The sequence below is a fragment of the Schistocerca piceifrons genome, chromosome 8 (assembly GCF_021461385.2).
Source record: "Schistocerca piceifrons isolate TAMUIC-IGC-003096 chromosome 8, iqSchPice1.1, whole genome shotgun sequence".
NCBI lineage: Eukaryota > Metazoa > Arthropoda > Insecta > Orthoptera > Acrididae > Schistocerca > Schistocerca piceifrons.
Genome location: NC_060145.1, coordinates 414900090 through 414917893, shown reverse-complemented (window position 1 = coordinate 414917893; position 17804 = coordinate 414900090). Strand labels below are relative to the sequence as shown.

The following is a 17804-nucleotide window of genomic DNA, read 5'->3' as shown; positions in this document are numbered from 1 at the left end:
TTGCACCTGTTAGCTCTTGCAGTCTTCAGAATTGGTGTGGGACAATATTTTTTTCTGTTTTTCTGAAAGTCAAATGGGGTATGTCACTAGACTTGCTCATTCTAAACACCAATGTTATCATCATTTAGGTTGCCACTTGCGCACCCCCCCCCCCCCCCCCCTCCGCCAATGATTTTAGACATTCTGATAAAATGTAATTGATCCCTCCCTTCTGCCTTATTTGCTCTTAAGTCTTCTGAAGCTCTCTTAAATTCTGATTCTAATACTTGATCCCTTATCTCTTCTAAATAGATGCCCGTTTTCTTATTCTATCACGATCAGATCGTCCGCTCTCATAGGAGGCCTTCATTGTATTCTTTCCACCTATCTTCTCTCTTCTCTCTCTCTCTCTCTCTCTCTCTCTCCTCTCTCTCTCTCTCTCTCTCTCTCTCCTCTCTCTCTCTCTCTCTCCCCCCCCCCCCCTCTCTCTCTCTCTCCCCCCCCCTCTCTCTCTCTCCCCCCCCTCTCTCTCTCTCTCCCTCCCCCCCCCCCTCTCTCTCTCCTCCCCCCCCCCTCTCTCTCTCTCCCCCCCCCTCCCTCTCTCTCCCCCCCCCCTCTCTCTCTCCCCCCCTCTCCTCCCCCCCCCCCCTCTCTCTCTCTCTCTCTCTCTCTCCTCTCTCTCTCTCTCTCTCTCTCCTCTCTCTCTCTTCTCTCTCTCTCTCTCTCTCTCTCTCTCTCCCCCCCTCTCTCTCTCTCTCTCTCTCTCTCTCTCTCCCCCCCCCTCTCTCTCTCTCCCCCCCCCTCTCTCTCTCTCTCCCCCCCCTCTCTCTTCTCTCCCCCCTCTCTCTCTCTCTCCCCCCCCTCTCTCTCTCTCCCCCCCCCCCCCCCTCTCTCTCTCTCCCCCCCCCTCTCTCTCTCTCTCCCCCCCCTCTCTCTCTCCTCCCCCCCCCTCTCTCTCTCTCTCCCCCCCTCCCCTCTCTCTCTCTCTCCCTCCCCCCCTCTCCCTCCCCCCCTCTCTCTCTCTCTCTCCCTCCCCCCCTCCTCCCCTCCCCCCCCTCTCCTCTCCTCTCTCCCTCCCCCCCCTCTCCCTCCCCCCCCCCTCTCTCTCTCCCTCCCCCCCCTCTCCCTCCCCCCCCCCTCTCTCTCTCTCTCTCCCTCCCCCCCCCCCTCTCTCTCTCTCTCCCTCCCCCCCCCCTCTCTCTCTCTCCCCCCCCCTCTGCATTTAAAAGTGAGTTCCCATTGCACTCTCAAGGTTACCACTCTTGTTTCCATTTTACTGTATGATAAGTCCTTCCAACAATCTTTCCCTTTCCAATTTTCTTCACTTTTTCATGCCACCATTTCTTCTTAGCTTCCCTATACTTCCTATTTATTTCATTCCTCAGTGACTTTTATTTCTGTATTTCCCTGAACATATTTTGTACTTCCATCTTTCATTGATCAATTGAAAGTATTTATTCTGTTACCCATGGCTTCTTTACAGTTAACTTTTTTGTACCTATGTTTTTCTTCCCAGCTTATGTGGGTGCCCTTTGAAGAGTTGTACATTCCTCTTCAACTATACTGCCTACTGAGCTATTCCTTATTGCTGTACCCTATAGCCTTGGAGAACTTAAAGCCCATCTCGTCATTCCATAGTGCTTGTGTATCCAATTTCTTTGCATATTGGTTCTTCCTGAGTAATGTCTTAAACTTCAGCCTAATCTACATCACTACAAAATTGTGATTTGAATATATATCTGCTCCTGGGTATGCCTTAATATACAGTATCTGAGTTCTGAATTTGTCTGACCGTGATTGATTAAAATGTTATCTTTCCATATCGCCCAGCCTTTGACACATTTGTGTGCTTCTCTTACAATTCTTGAAGAGAGCATTCACTATTACTAGCTGAAATTTGTTACAGAACTTAGTCTCCCCCCCATCCCCTCATCTTTGTCCCAAGCTCTTATTCTCTTGAAAAACTTGCCTTCTACTCCTTCCCCTACAATTGCATTCCAGTCCCCCATGACTATTAGATTTTCATCTCCCTTTACTTACTGTATTCCCCTTTCAATATCTTCATATACTTCTTTCATCTCTCTTTCAGCTTGCGATGTCATCACATACACCTGAATTATCATTGTCAGTGTTGGTTTGCTGTCAATTCTGATAACAACCCTATCACTGAACTGTTCACTGTGACACACTCTTTCCCTTACCTTTCTATTCATAATGAATTGTACTCCCACTATACAATTTTCTGCTATTGTTGATATTACACTATACTCAGCTGACTGGATTTTTTTTTTACTTCACTGATCCCTACTACCATCCTGTAGATGCATGTTATGTGTCTTTAATACAGCACTTTCCATTCTCTTCTGCATCCTCATGCCATTGAGCATTGTTGTTTCTTCTGCCTTTATGGGGCAGTTTCCTGCCCCAAGGACAAGAGTGCCATGAACCTCTGTCCACCTCCTCCCCCTCTTTGTCAAGGCCCTTGCAGAATGATGACGACTTCTTACGCTGGAAGTCTTTGGCTGCCAATGCTGATTGTTAATCAGAATCTAAGCAGTGGTGGGGTTTTGAGCCTGGAACCAAGAATGTTCAGATTACTGATCAAAGACGCTGCCCCTAGACCACAGGTCCACTGAGTGAAATTCCTACTTGTGTAAGAGCTGCACACAATGTTTAATTCTTTCAAATTTTGGCTTCCTGAAGACCTCTGTTGAAATGCATCTCTAACAGAAGTTGTTGTGATTTGTTTGCTTAGAACTGGAAATGTATGTTTGATGCAATCTCACTGGTGTTTCTCATCTAACAAAAGTCCTGTACCCCAAGTATCATGTCACATAAACAGTTCCATCAGCATCTATTAATCTTGTTTGAATTACTGAGCCTGAACAAGAAGTCGGGCAATGGACACCCTTGACATGGTAAAATCTTGTAGTACACTCATTTAGTAAAATTACAAAGTGCTAACTCACTGACATATGCGCGTGTGTGCGCGGGGCGCACACGCGCGCCCCTCTTACACCCACTACCTTAGTTGCAGTCCAGTCTTTTATAACATTGCAACAATTACTGGAATGTTCTCATTCATGCTGGAACTGCAGTCTCAGTGATAGCTTCAAGCAGAATCTCAATTCATGGAATTAAGCTAGTTATTGCCCTCAGCATGCCCAACCTCTGCCTCCACATGAGCAGGTGACATCTCTCACAATAAGAAACTTGCATTCATGAACAGCAGGCTACTGATCCTTGGGGGGAAAAATCACACTGTCAATTGCATTATTGTGGGCTACTCCATAGCAGTAAAGTGAGAGAAAGAGGTTTAGTTGAACACACAATTATTTTTCCTTTGTGGCAGGTGTGCTATCAACTCCCACATGGCATTTACTGAATGACGTAGGCTTATTTTTCACATGTACACAGCAAACTGAGATGTTACTTGAAAGTTAAATATTTCATATTGATTAGAAACCTTATAGAATAAACTGGAATGAAACATAAAAGAATGAAAGGGGAAGAGGAATTATGGGCATTGTTGGAATGAAAACTGATAAAGGTCACAGATAAGGGAAAAAGGTGCATGGAAAAATGTCTTTTCACAACTAGAAACAAAATTTTCACATTGTGATATCTTTCCAAACTCCTTTAATTTACACTAAAGAAAAAAGTGTGCACATAAAATAATCCTAACCCTAGTCATTTTACATTGAGACTCAGACTAATAGGAAAGCACAACAAAGTATGGTATTTTTTGCTGTATTCTAAGAATAAAGCATTCACACACATTCAGGGTAATTCATACAGCTAAAAAATATCAAATCTCTGAAAAGTGTCACTATTGTACAAAACCTGATATTGTTACAGAAGTTTAACACACACTTACCAGATCAGTGATGCTTTCACATTTTTTTTATAAATTTTGTGTCAAAAGTAAAATCTTGATTCTAATAAGTTAGTGGCTACATAGTATGAATGAATACAGATAATAATCCATAAAGTTACAGAAAGTTCAGTTCTGTGCAATATTGCAGTGCATTTTGCTGACATAGAAGTGAAGTGGACAGAAAAGATAGCATCTAACTCTATATTATTCTTCAATTGATATTCATTCAGAAAAAGCAGAATAAAGTGACTGAAATAGTTTTACTTATTGCAGGTACTACAGAAGGCACAGCGTTTATTGAGAACATAATGGAGCATATTGCAAAGAATCTTGAGAAAGATCCAATTGATTTGAAAATGAAAAACCTTGTGAAGGGTGATACATTAATTGCTGATATGGTCAGTTACTGGAAGACTGAAACAAATTACTTGGACAGACTAGCAGCTGTCAAAAAATTCAATATGGTTTGTTCAATAATGTTTAAAACTCATTACTATAACTCCTGGTTCCATTGAGATCGAACCACAGTGCAATAGTATTCACTGGTGTAAATAATTTACTTCTTATTCATGCTGATAGTGAAAAGTAGAGTGCTTTATATATGTAGATTAAATTGCAAATAATTTTGATTTCAAATTGCAGTATCAGATTACTAACAAAGATACATTCTATATTTTTCAACCAACAGGAAAATCGTTGGAGGAAGAGAGGAATTGCAGTTGTCCCAATGATGTACGGGTTTCAGTATTTTGGAAATTTCTATGCCCATGTGTCAATTTATGCTCGTGATGGTACAGTTTCTGTGCTCATGGTGGAATTGAGTGGTCGTGGCAAGGAGTAAACACAAAGGTAGGAAGTTCTTCAGGATTAAATGTCAAAATAAGAATTTGACATTAAACCTTCCAGTAAAATTAGCAGAAAGAAATGAAACAGTCGGCAAATTTTGATAATATGTTGAGGACTACTTACTAGTTCAAATTTTTCTAAAATAGTTTATGAAATCTGGTAACTAGTCTGATACAATTTAAAAATATTAAAATGCAATACCACCAATGATTTAAATTAATCTAATGCATACAACTGCTCTGGTAAACTTCCTGGCACTTAGTTGATTGAAAGACAGAGAGCTTACAGTAAATTTATTACAAAAGGTTGTTGTACCAATAAATCTTTTACATAAATGAAAATTGTTCTGGAAGAGGGATGAACACTACACAGAATCAGACAACCAATACACCACTGGAAAGCAATGGTGTTCCATTCTAGAGTCAGCTCTTTAGAGTGTTGCGCACTCTCTCTCTCTTTAGAGTGTTGCGCACTCTCTCTCTCTTTAGAGTGTTGCGCACTCTCTCTCTCTTTAGAGTGTTGCGCACTCTCTCTCTCTTTAGAGTGTTGCGCACTCTCTCTCTCTTTTGAGTGTTGCGCACTCTCTCTCTCTTTTGAGTGTTGCGCACTCTCTCTCTCTTTAGAGTGTTGCGCACTCTCTCTCTCTTTAGAGTGTTGCGCACTCTCTCTCTCTTTAGAGTGTTGCGCACTCTCTCTCTCTTTAGAGTGTTGCGCACTCTCTCTCTCTTTAGAGTGTTGCGCACTCTCTCTCTCTTTAGAGTGTTGCGCACTCTCTCTCTCTTTAGAGTGTTGCGCACTCTCTCTCTCTTTAGGAGTGTTGCGCACGTCTCTCTCTCTTTAGAGTGTTGCGCACTCTCTCTCTCTTTAGAGTGTTGCGCACTCTCTCTCTCTTTAGAGTGTTGCGCACTCTCTCTCTCTTTAGAGTGTTGCGCACTCTCTCTCTCTTTAGAGTGTTGCGCACTCTCTCTCTCTTTAGAGTGTTGCGCACTCTCTCTCTCTTTAGAGTGTTGCGCACTCTCTCTCTCTTTAGAGTGTTGCGCACTCTCTCTCTCTTTAGAGTGTTGCGCACTCTCTCTCTCTTTAGAGTGTTGCGCACTCTCTCTCTCTTTAGAGTGTTGCGCACTCTCTCTCTCTCTTTAGAGTGTTGCGCACTCTCTCTCTCTCTTTAGAGTGTTGCGCACTCTCTCTCTCTCTTTAGAGTGTTGCGCACTCTCTCTCTCTCTTTAGAGTGTTGCTCTCTCTCTCTCTCTCTTTAGAGTGTTGCACTCTCTCTCTCTCTCTCTCTTTAGAGTGTTGCACACTCTCTCTCTCTCTCTCTTTAGAGTGTTGCACACTCTCTCTCTCTCTCTCTCTTTAGAGTGTTGCACTCTCTCTCTCTCTCTCTCTCTCTTTAGAGTGTTGCACTCTCTCTCTCTCTCTCTCTCTCTCTTTAGAGTGTTGCACTCTCTCTCTCTCTCTCTCTCTCTTTAGAGTGTTGCACTCTCTCTCTCTCTCTCTCTTTAGAGTGTTGCACTCTCTCTCTCTCTCTCTCTTTAGAGTGTTGCACTCTCTCTCTCTCTCTCTCTTTAGAGTGTTGCACTCTCTCTCTCTCTCTCTCTCTTTAGAGTGTTGCACTCTCTCTCTCTCTCTCTCTCTCTCTCTTTAGAGTGTTGCACTCTCTCTCTCTCTCTCTCTCTCTTTAGAGTGTTGCACTCTCTCTCTCTCTCTCTCTTTAGAGTGTTGCACTCTCTCTCTCTCTCTCTCTCTTTAGAGTGTTGCACTCTCTCTCTCTCTCTCTCTCTTTAGAGTGTTGCACTCTCTCTCTCTCTCTCTCTCTTTAGAGTGTTGCACTCTCTCTCTCTCTCTCTCTCTCTCTCTCTCTCTTTAGAGTGTTGCACTCTCTCTCTCTCTCTCTCTCTCTCTCTCTCTCTTTAGAGTGTTGCACTCTCTCTCTCTCTCTCTCTCTCTCTCTCTCTCTCTTTAGAGTGTTGCACTCTCTCTCTCTCTCTCTCTCTCTTTAGAGTGTTGCACTCTCTCTCTCTCTCTTTAGAGTGTTGCACTCTCTCTCTCTCTCTCTCTCTCTCTTTAGAGTGTTGCACTCTCTCTCTCTCTCTCTCTCTCTCTTTAGAGTGTTGCACTCTCTCTCTCTCTCTCTCTCTCTCTTTAGAGTGTTGCACTCTCTCTCTCTCTCTCTCTCTCTTTAGAGTGTTGCACTCTCTCTCTCTCTCTCTCTTTAGAGTGTTGCACTCTCTCTCTCTCTCTCTCTCTCTTTAGAGTGTTGCACTCTCTCTCTCTCTCTCTCTTTAGAGTGTTGCACTCTCTCTCTCTCTCTCTCTCTCTCTCTCTCTGTTTAGAGTGTTGCACTCTCTCTCTCTCTCTCTCTCTCTGTTTAGAGTGTTGCACTCTCTCTCTCTCTCTCTCTCTGTTTAGAGTGTTGCACTCTCTCTCTCTCTCTCTCTGTTTAGAGTGTTGCACTCTCTCTCTCTCTCTCTCTGTTTAGAGTGTTGCACTCTCTCTCTCTCTCTCTCTCTGTTTAGAGTGTTGCACTCTCTCTCTCTCTCTCTCTCTGTTTAGAGTGTTGCACTCTCTCTCTCTCTCTCTTGAGAGTGTTGCACTCTCTCTCTCTCTCTCTTGAGAGTGTTGCACTCTCTCTCTCTCTCTCTTGAGAGTGTTGCACTCTCTCTCTCTCTCTCTTGAGAGTGTTGCACTCTCTCTCTCTCTCTCTCTCTCTTGAGAGTGTTGCACTCTCTCTCTCTCTCTCTCTCTCTTGAGAGTGTTGCACTCTCTCTCTCTCTACTCTCTCTCTCTTGAGAGTGTTGCACTCTCTCTCTCTCTCTCTCTCTCTCTTGAGAGTGTTGCACTCTCTCTCTCTCTCTCTCTCTCTCTTGAGAGTGTTGCACTCTCTCTCTCTCTCTCTCTCTCTTGAGAGTGTTGCACTCTCTCTCTCTCTCTCTCTCTCTCTTGAGAGTGTTGCACTCTCTCTCTCTCTCTCTCTTGAGAGTGTTGCACTCTCTCTCTCTCTCTCTTGAGAGTGTTGCACTCTCTCTCTCTCTCTCTTGAGAGTGTTGCACTCTCTCTCTCTCTCTCTTGAGAGTGTTGCACTCTCTCTCTCTCTCTCTTGAGAGTGTTGCACTCTCTCTCTCTCTCTCTTGAGAGTGTTGCACTCTCTCTCTCTCTCTCTTGAGAGTGTTGCACTCTCTCTCTCTCTCTCTTGAGAGTGTTGCACTCTCTCTCTCTCTCTCTTGAGAGTGTTGCACTCTCTCTCTCTCTCTCTTGAGAGTGTTGCACTCTCTCTCTCTCTCTCTTGAGAGTGTTGCACTCTCTCTCTCTCTCTCTTGAGAGTGTTGCACTCTCTCTCTCTCTCTCTTGAGAGTGTTGCACTCTCTCTCTCTCTCTCTTGAGAGTGTTGCACTCTCGTGTGTGTCTCTCTATCCTATTTTTCGAATACAAGCATTGAATGAGATGTGGATGAAAATCTGTTAACTGGTAAGTGTAAATCAAAAACAATATCCTTATTTGTCAACCCAACACTTATTACTTGTCAGTGTAGCATGCAAAAGAAAGTACTCCAAATTGATGCCACACAGCCAACTATTAATTCATTCAGATCTAAAAGAACTAGATAGTGTAGATCTGTTAGCTATGTTTCTCTTTGAGTTGATAACAACATAGAGCTTCACTGAGATTTTTAACTGCCACTGTTACTTAAAGTTCATCATTTAACATATGCTCTGCCACAATGTAAGAGGGTCATTTTTAAAGTAGCTACTGATATGGAGTTAGAGAAACTTTATTTATGAATGTGAATTGTATCACAAACTACAATAGGCACATTTCTTTATTTTTCAACATAGTCACCCTGAAAATTTAAAAATTTGTCAAGTCACAGCACCAGATTTTGCATCCCATCATCAAAGCTCTCTCCCACCTTACTGTTAAACCAGTTAATAATAGTGTCTTTCCACATGTCATTTTCCAAGCACTTTCCACCATAAAATTCCTTCTGTTGTGGAAATGGGTGAAGGTCTGACAGAGCTAAGTCAGAGCTGCATGGCAGATGATCCAATAAATCCCAATGAAATATCTGTGCTGCACCTTGAGGCCGAGTATTGTTGTGAAGCAGGACTACATGGCTAGAGAGCAGTCCCCCACTGGTGATTTTGAATAGCATGCCTCAAGTTTAATAATGTTCACAGTATATCTCAGCATTTATTGTTATTCCTTGTGGCAAAAAGTCTAACAGAAGAACGCCTTCCGGTCACAAAAAACCACGGCCGTTATTTTCTGTGGTTAAGGTTCTTGCTTGAATTTTTGTTGGGAGTTTGAATGATGCCACTTATTGAATTCACATTTATTATCTGCAGTGTAGTGCACAATGCATGTTGCATCAGCAGTCACAATGTGATTGAAGAACTGATAACCATCCTCTGATAGTGCTCTGAAATGGACAATGTGCGATTCACTTTGTTTTTTAACATTTTTGCCACTCGTCTAACATACATTTTTGTAGTGGAGTTTGTCAGTAGCAACGTGCTATACTGATCTTGAAACTTGTGGAAATTTATGGTGCAATTCGTCAATAGTGAAGCACCTGTTCTGGCAAATTACCTCTTCTACTTTTTGTATCATGTCAAATTATTTTCCATCATGTGCCTTTGTCTTTACTTCATTAAACAGGCTATAATATTTATGCCCATTTCCATCATCCATTGCACCTGCACCATAAACTTAAACAAGCCGCCAGTGAATTTCTACAGGATGAACTTGTTTCACATTTAAGAAACAAATATCTGAATGCACTTCAAAATCAGTGGAATTACTGATTGACATGGTGTCAAAGCAGTATAACCATACAACCAACACTGGGAGAGACATGAAGCATAATGTTTGTATAGTGAGAGACTGGCCAAGAGTGGCCAACTGTAAATGGACGTCATGTGAGGAGATGTGTGGACACAATGTGCTATCAGTTCTAACTTTATAAATGACCCTGATAGGTATCTTGTTAGATAATTCTCCATTATCTTGCTGTTATGTTCATGTAGCTTTTTCCATGTGCAACTGCCCCACCAGCATTTCCACCCTTAGAGAACACTGTGGAAACTGATATGTAACAATAATTAACAACTCTTTGTATTAGTTAAAACTGACAATGGGCATGATTCCACTAATCTCAAATATTTGCAAGTATAATTTGTTGACAACTACAACTAATAATTTTAGATAACTTCAGGACCAATTTTTAGCACATATTATGGTTTAAAAGTGTGAACATGAGCATTCATGTTTTCAACATTGCTTAAATGAATAATACTGCATAGTACGTGAGATATGCCAGTCTTCCTTCATGCAGTAACTTTCTAGTCAGTGAAATATATAATAAAGAAAAATTGCTGTGGATGTGGAAGATGCTTTCCTTGTATTTCTGTGTTTATTAAATGAAGTCATGAAGACAACCCATACAGCAATTTTGGGATGTGGACTGTGTAATCTACTCCCTCCTTCCTAGTTGCAGCTATCATTCATATATGAGCAAAGTGTTTTCTGAAGATTTGAGTGAAGTAAGATTACTATAAACGTTTTAGTTTACTTAACTTTTCTTGTAGAGTTGACTCCAGTTGTTCTTGTCTAGGGGTCTGATTCTCACATTTTAGGTCCTCGTGGCTGACTTGATCTAAATAACTTTGAAGATTGTTGTTTCAGAATTTTTGTTTTATGTTCATTTATTCTGTCATGTTTTAGTATCACACGGTGTTTTGGATTTTCACATTAAAAAGCCAAAATTACATTGTTCACCCAAAATACAAAAATACTTCTGATCGCATCAGTGGCATGCTTACAAGTACTCCACTCTGCGGTAATAACAATATTACAAAGGGTTTACAATTTTTCTTGACAAATGAATTACGATTAGTTTTGATTATTATTTTATAAATGAATCCAGAAATAAACATAATCAACAGTGCTAGATTGTGTAATTAGTAATACAAATTAAGTGTGCTAAATAATTTGTAATTTTCAAATGTTTCTAGAAACAATTTTAACTGAACATTCCAAGCTAGTACATATTGATTGTAACATGGAAAATAAAGTAATTCCTTTTCAGAAATTTTAGCTTGAAATATAACATTGTGTATAAAATTATATGAAATTTTTTTGAAAAACAATGGATATAATATTGAGCTGTCCAAAATTCAAAAAATATTGCTGGTATCAACTACTACTGTTGAGGATAAGTAATACTAGAGGATGCAGTCCCATTACTATGGATTTTAACTTGAAGGCTGTTTCCAAATGAATTTTCATTAACTTCCTTTCTGAACTGGGTTTTGACACTTTAGCCAGACATTTTTTGTTTTCAGGTTGCCCAAGTGTGTGCTCATGCATTAGGAATACCTCTAGAATTTGTGAGTGTAAAACCATCAAATGTCCTGACAGCTCCTAACAACATTGTGACAGGTGGAAGTATTGCAAGTGAATCATGTGCATATGTAAGTCTGAGTTCTCAACTTTATGAAATTAGTTTTCATTAACAGCTTAACACACAACTTTGTAGATGTAGGTGTTAAGGTACCAATTAACTGTGTAGATGAGATGTTAAGACATTGTAAGAGTGCGACCTCTCCCATCAAGCCATCAACCACATTTCCTCAATAGTCTCTGCTTGCTGCAACCTTCCTTAATTGTCTGCTCCAAATACCACCTCACCACAGTTGAGCAACAGTACCATCATAATTAAGTTAACAAATTACTGTCAGAAGGATGTGATAAGTAATAAAGTTTGCTCCTTACATTACATATCCATATTCTGCCATAACGATTAGTTTTCTTGACGATTAAAATTTTACAGATTTCAAAACTAATTGCTACTTTCCTTCTTATGCTAATATGTACTTCAAATGTTAGATTAGTTTATAAATTTTGAACCCTCTCTCCAGGCAACAATGCGTGCTTGTGAAGAACTAATGCAACGACTGGCACCTGTAAAAGCCAAACTAGAAAACCCAACTTGGAAGGACCTTATTGCTGCAGCATATTCAGCAAATGTAGATCTCTGTTGCAGTTTCATGATGTAAGCTGGCTGTCTTGCCATACAAAATACCCCCAAATGCATTAAAATAAAAAATTATAGTTATAGAACAATGTGCACAATGTCTCTGAAGTTGCATTAAATATTAAAATGGTAATCTCTGCATGTTCTTCAGGTATGCTGGTATTGCAGACACAGTAACTCCATATAAAGTTTATGGTGTTACAGTAGCAGAAGCAGAAATTGATGTACTGACAGGACATCATCAGGTATGTTGGGATAACATGCAACCAGATAGAAAGTAAACAGTGTGCTCATTAGTAATCATTAGTTCCTTGTAGAAAGACTCATTTTTAAGAAAAATATCCATTAGTTTATTCAAATGTCTCTCTAGAAGTCATGCAATTGATTCTTAAAATAATTAACAGTACAACAATACTAAAATTCATACTTTGATGCACCTTGGAATGTTCCAGTTACTACGTGTAGATGTACTGGAAGATGCTGGTGAGAGTTTGAGCCCTGAGGTTGACATAGGTCAAGTGGAAGGAGCCTTTGTTATGGGCCTAGGCTATTGGCTGGAAGAATTCATGGTTTATGATGACAGTACTGGGAAGGCACTAACAAACAGAACATGGGTAACTTTACAGTGAAAATTTAAAAATTAAAACAAAATAATCTGTTGTATTGAAACTTTTAAAGTAACAAATAATTTTAGAATATTAAAGATTTGAACATTGTTGCATTCTGAACCAAACCTTGCATGGATCAAAATATTAAAAATGAAATGAATATTTACTTTATGACCATTGTTAAATTCCTTAGAAAAAGTGAAATGCATTTTTATTTAGTAAAGGTATTGGTAATGTTTTTCTGTTTCAAAATATGCTTGACATTCGGAAGCTTCAGTAACTATCTTGGTGCAAGAAAATGGCTGACAGTTATTTTTCTTTGTTTTAAGAATTACAAGCCACCTGGAGTTAAGGACATTCCGATAGACTTCAGAATACAACTAAGAAAAAATGCACCCAATCCTGTGGGTGTGCTTCGTTCAAAGGGTTAGTTACCTTCTGCTGTACAGGTATACAAACCATAGTTTTACTCAGTTTTAATGCAACTGAAATTCTGTCCTTTACTGTTTAGCTACTGGTGAGCCACCACTCTGCATGAGTATTGCTGGCTTATTTGCAGTACGAGAAGCTGCATTAGCTGCCAGACAGGATGCTGGTGGTGATGAAAAGTGGTTTGAGATGAGTATGTACCATTCCTCTTTATCTGGCAGTTTAATAAGCATTGATAATAATTAAAACTTGTCTAACTATTAAACGCATCATATTTCACATAGTTAACACGATTTTGTTTGCAGATCCTCCTGCAACACCAGAGAGAGTTTTCCTCACAAGCAAGACTGACTATAAAAATTTGGTTCTGTAATGGTAGGAGGTACAGAATTCTCTTAATGCTGGGAAAGAGATACTGCTGACTGTTTCTAACTCAAGATGTTAATTCCTGTTTATATTTTGTGAAATATTTTGTGCTGTATACTCCACATATTGTTAGTAAAACCTTAAATTTTTCTTAGCATTTAATGTACAGAAAATGTATATCCACTGTTAAAAATTTTGAAAAGATTTTTTATATTGATCGGGAGAATGTTGTAAATAAATGTCATATTATTCTTGAATATTTTTAATATTTTGTATTCTTTAGAGAAATTTGAGATGGACCTTACTATTAATGGTATGATAAACAGTCTTCGGATTAGTCACACCTTGCGTCATAAAACTGACATTTACAAGATTTTAGATAATCTGATTAAAATTACTTTATGGTAACTATAATTCAATAGTGATGTGCTACAAATCTGAGTCTTATAATGAGTAGAGGAGGGAGGAGTGCTAGTAAAGGTTAATATAGGACTAGTATCTGCCCATGTGACATTTATGGTACACTTAGCCTAATGGTAAATGTTAACAAAATTTAATGGAACCTCCACGCATTTCAGCAGTAGCTCATGCCAGGGACAATTTTATCCACAGATATTGAAACCTCTCAAATCAAAGCTGTTAAGTGTGGGTGAGGAATATAATGTTACTACTTGTCATTAATTTTAACCTCAAGCTTATGGCATTAAAACAGTCTTTTTACAAAAGACTGACAACTTAATGAAAATTATTCACTCACAGTTTGGCTTCGTAAACAAGAAGTTATTTCATACATTTCTGTGTGTACTGCTGTTTGGTCAAACACTTCAGGATAGTAAGAAAATGAAAAGGAATATTCTTAGACACATTTCATCTATCTCACTACACCATTCTTATTATGAAACATCAAAACTACAATGTACCGGTTTTACTTAATCTGTGCTCACAAAGCAACCAAAACTATGTAATGGTATAAAATTTATAGACTACAAAACCAAAATAAATGGCTTATCATGAGGCCCCAGACATCTTAGTGATTTAAGAGCACATACGTAATTTGTGTTTTACATAGTGATCTATATTAACACATGTTGGATTTTGTTTTCTGTATTGTACTGGTGCTCAATGTTAAGGCCTATAAAACAGTTTAATTTTCTAATGGCTGTTAAGAAGCTAAGAAAAGCACAAAAGCAAACCAGCTTGACAAACCTCCCCACTTAAACCAACAAATTACAAATAACAAAATAGTGGCACTAAATTTCTAGATAGCAAACAATGTAATGTCAAATGACGGCAAAGGGTCACCATTAATATGTTTCCTGCAGCTGACACTGGTGTCAGCTTGACACATTCGTTCAGTGCTGATAAATTTTGTGTGTTTCTGTGAGTGACTGAAACAGATGAGTATATTATTATGTTCAGTTGTGAAAGTGTTTGCACAAGCAGTGTCTCCAATAAGTGCCTACAAATTTTCTTGTGCTTAGTCTGTGATACATCTTTTTATTGGAAGATTCAGTCCAAAGACAATGAATTGGAAGTGGATAGCTGGAATCTTAAGAATGCACAAGCTTGCAATAACGGTTAATGTGGAAGCTGAGATCTGTTTTGACATTGCAGAGAAGGCAAGGATTATGATGAAACTGATGTTTAAGAACCCATAGTAGCCAAAATGAATTGAATGAGACTTGGCACAATAAGCCACAAGACATGCAGCATCATGCATTTACAGGTTGAGAATATATGCTAATCCTATTAACAATATACCAATCTACTTACAGATAATGTACTTTACTGCAAAGTTGATAAATTGAACAGAAACATTGTAGATACCTTTCACTGAAAATACAAAGGGACAAGACTACTGTTTGTAACTGGAAACATATTATCTAGCTGAAATGCTAGTATCCATGGGCATTTCATTACGATTACTTGGGATAGCTTACAAGGCTCCAGGAAGAAAGATTGTGCCTCATTTCTGTTCCTCCATTTTGAAACAGAAATACTATCATGTTGCAATTAGTGCATTGTTAAAAGTCCACACTAGAAGACCCAAAAGCAATTATAGACTGTACCAAGTATGACCTTTAATAAAGTAATATAACAGAATGTATAAAGTGCATTACCAAGAAGTAAAATGGACAGTTGCCATTATTTGGGAGACAAGATTGGACATTTATAACAGTGTATACTTAAAAAGGTTGTGTGTGTGTGTGTGTGTGTGTGTGGTGTGTGTAGTGTGTGTGTGTGAAGTAAAGAATGTGTGTGTGCTGAAAAATCTGGATTTTTTTTTAACAAGTGCATTTTATGCACAATAATGCTTGACAAAAGTGGTGGAGAATCTCATACTGAAATGGTAAATTTGTTTTTTACATTTGCAGGAGAGGAAATTGCATGTTTGTTGCCATATTTACATAAATATGCAATAATTTTGCAACAGCTTAAAACCTTAGTCAATTTGGGGACAGTCTTCAAACAGGAGGCACACTCCTAAAGTAACTATTTACTCAAATGGGTAACACTTGCATGTCACAGAAATTTTGAATCATAATTATCAAATCTAATTTGCTGGTATTTTCCCCAAAAAAATGTCGGAATTACACTCCTAAAGTAATTGTAGACACACAACTCAATAAAAGAAATAATATTGTGCACTATTAATAAGGCATGATATTTTGAAAATGCACAGACGAGTATTCCAGTCAACACCGTCAAAAGCTTTCTCCAAGTCTACAAATGCTAGAAACATAAGTTTGCCTTTCCTTAACACTTTCGCTGCAGCTGACACTTATAAGCGTCACCACAAGCCATGAGCCAGTGTGGCTGATGCTGATAAGCGTCCGTGCTCACTGTCGGATTACTCAGTCTACTTGCAGCATCTAAGCGTGTAAACTTCTGTTTTGTGTGGTCAGTTATCGAACGTATGTTGTTCATAACGGTGGCTAATGAACAGACACCTGGACCTTTCAATGTGAAAAAGAGCAGGAAAAGTTTTAAATTGACAGAGGGACAGTTACTTAGTGTACTAGACGACAATGATTTTCTGTGTAGTGAGGAAGAGGCATACCACAGATATTGTCATTCAGAGGCTGCAAAAAGAATTGCAGAGTGATGATAACTGGAAGCACAGGTTTCGAATCTGTTTCGTGAATCTGACGACACAGATCACGATGATTGTGTGAAAATAGACGACGAAAAAGAGCCCAACCTGTCAGAGATAATTAAGGTGAGTCCTGCCATAAAGAACCACATAATATGCAGTATCACCCATTTATGAAGGAAGTAGTTTTGCAAATTCATCCTGCTGGCAATTCTCCTAAGGATTTCTTCAGATTATTGGTAACAGAAAATTGTTGCAACTTGTAGTTGACAAAATTGAACGATAACGCAGTCAACATATTACTGAGCGAAAATACAAAAGAGGGATCTAGGATCTGTAAATGGAAACTTCTAAGTATAGGTGAATTACTAGTTTTTCTGGGTGTTTCATTACATATGGGTAACGTTAAATATCCCATGATTATTAGACTACTAGAAGAAAGAACCGCCATTCGAGATTAAGCAGAGACGTTGTTTTGCATTTGAGCAAGAAACATCCAAAAACACATTGTGCAAAAGTGGGAAAGCTACTGCAGGGAAGAAGCAAGTTACAAGGAAGCGGTGTAAGAAGTGCGCGTAACAAGGCAAGAGCACTGATACACCGTAGGAGTGTACAACCTGCCCAGACAAACCTGAATACTGCTTGAACTGCTGTATAATTTCCCATAAGTAACAAAACGTGATAAGTATCGGGGAAATCCCAATTATCAAAGACGAATTCCTTTATTTCTTTTGACATTGCATGGTTTCTTCCTATGATGTGAAAAAGTTAGAACTTTTTTCATGAGCACTCAGAAAATGAGGTTTTCTTTTGTATTACGTCGACTTATTTCATATTGCGTTGTAAAGCATTCACTTCAGTTTCTTGTAAAGAATTTGTGCTAAATTTTTTTAATAGCACCAAAATTGAAGTGGTGGGGGACACGAGATAAGCCTCCATGTAGGGTGTGTTTGGCTTACTAATTTCTACACATCCAAGCATCCCCTGGGCGTCTGTGATAAATGTAGATGGATAATTCTCTCATACCAGGAGCAAACATGCTACTAAATTGACAACCTCTGTCAGTCAGTCTTAAAAATGCACGTTTGAAGTAAATATAATTTCAAATGAATCAGTTTCCCTTTCCTTTTTTTCCTTCTTAAGAATTTGCGTTTTCGAATCCAAATTTTTACTGAAAGCAGTGAATTTGTTGCTTGTTTGAATCGTATTTTTTGTTACATTATCAACAAATCATGAACATTTGAATCATGCCTGTAACCACTATAGGTGTCAGACAGCAAACACTTTACAACATGAGCACAATACAGTTGAAGCTTATTTGAAGTAATGCATCTACAGTGTCATCAAGTCAGTATAGAACATGATCCTACAGATCTTAAAAGGTCTTGACGTCAGCCTGTAGCTCAGGTGGTGCTTAGGTGTGTTGGCTGCGAGTGGTACCTGCTGTTTGTGTGTCACCAGCCCGCACTCGAGCGTTGCCGGGCTGCACTGGAGAGTTGCGTGCCTGCACCGATGCTGCAGCGAAAGTGTTAATGTATCTTCTAAGATAAGTCATAGGGTCAATATTGCCTC

The 17804-nt window shown here is 39.2% G+C and overlaps 1 pseudogene; it reads left to right on the top strand.

Moving 5' to 3' along the window:
• Window positions 1-13404, top strand: part of LOC124711114 — a 206826-nt pseudogene extending 193422 nt beyond the window's left edge.
• Window positions 13405-17804: the final 4400 nt, after the last annotated feature.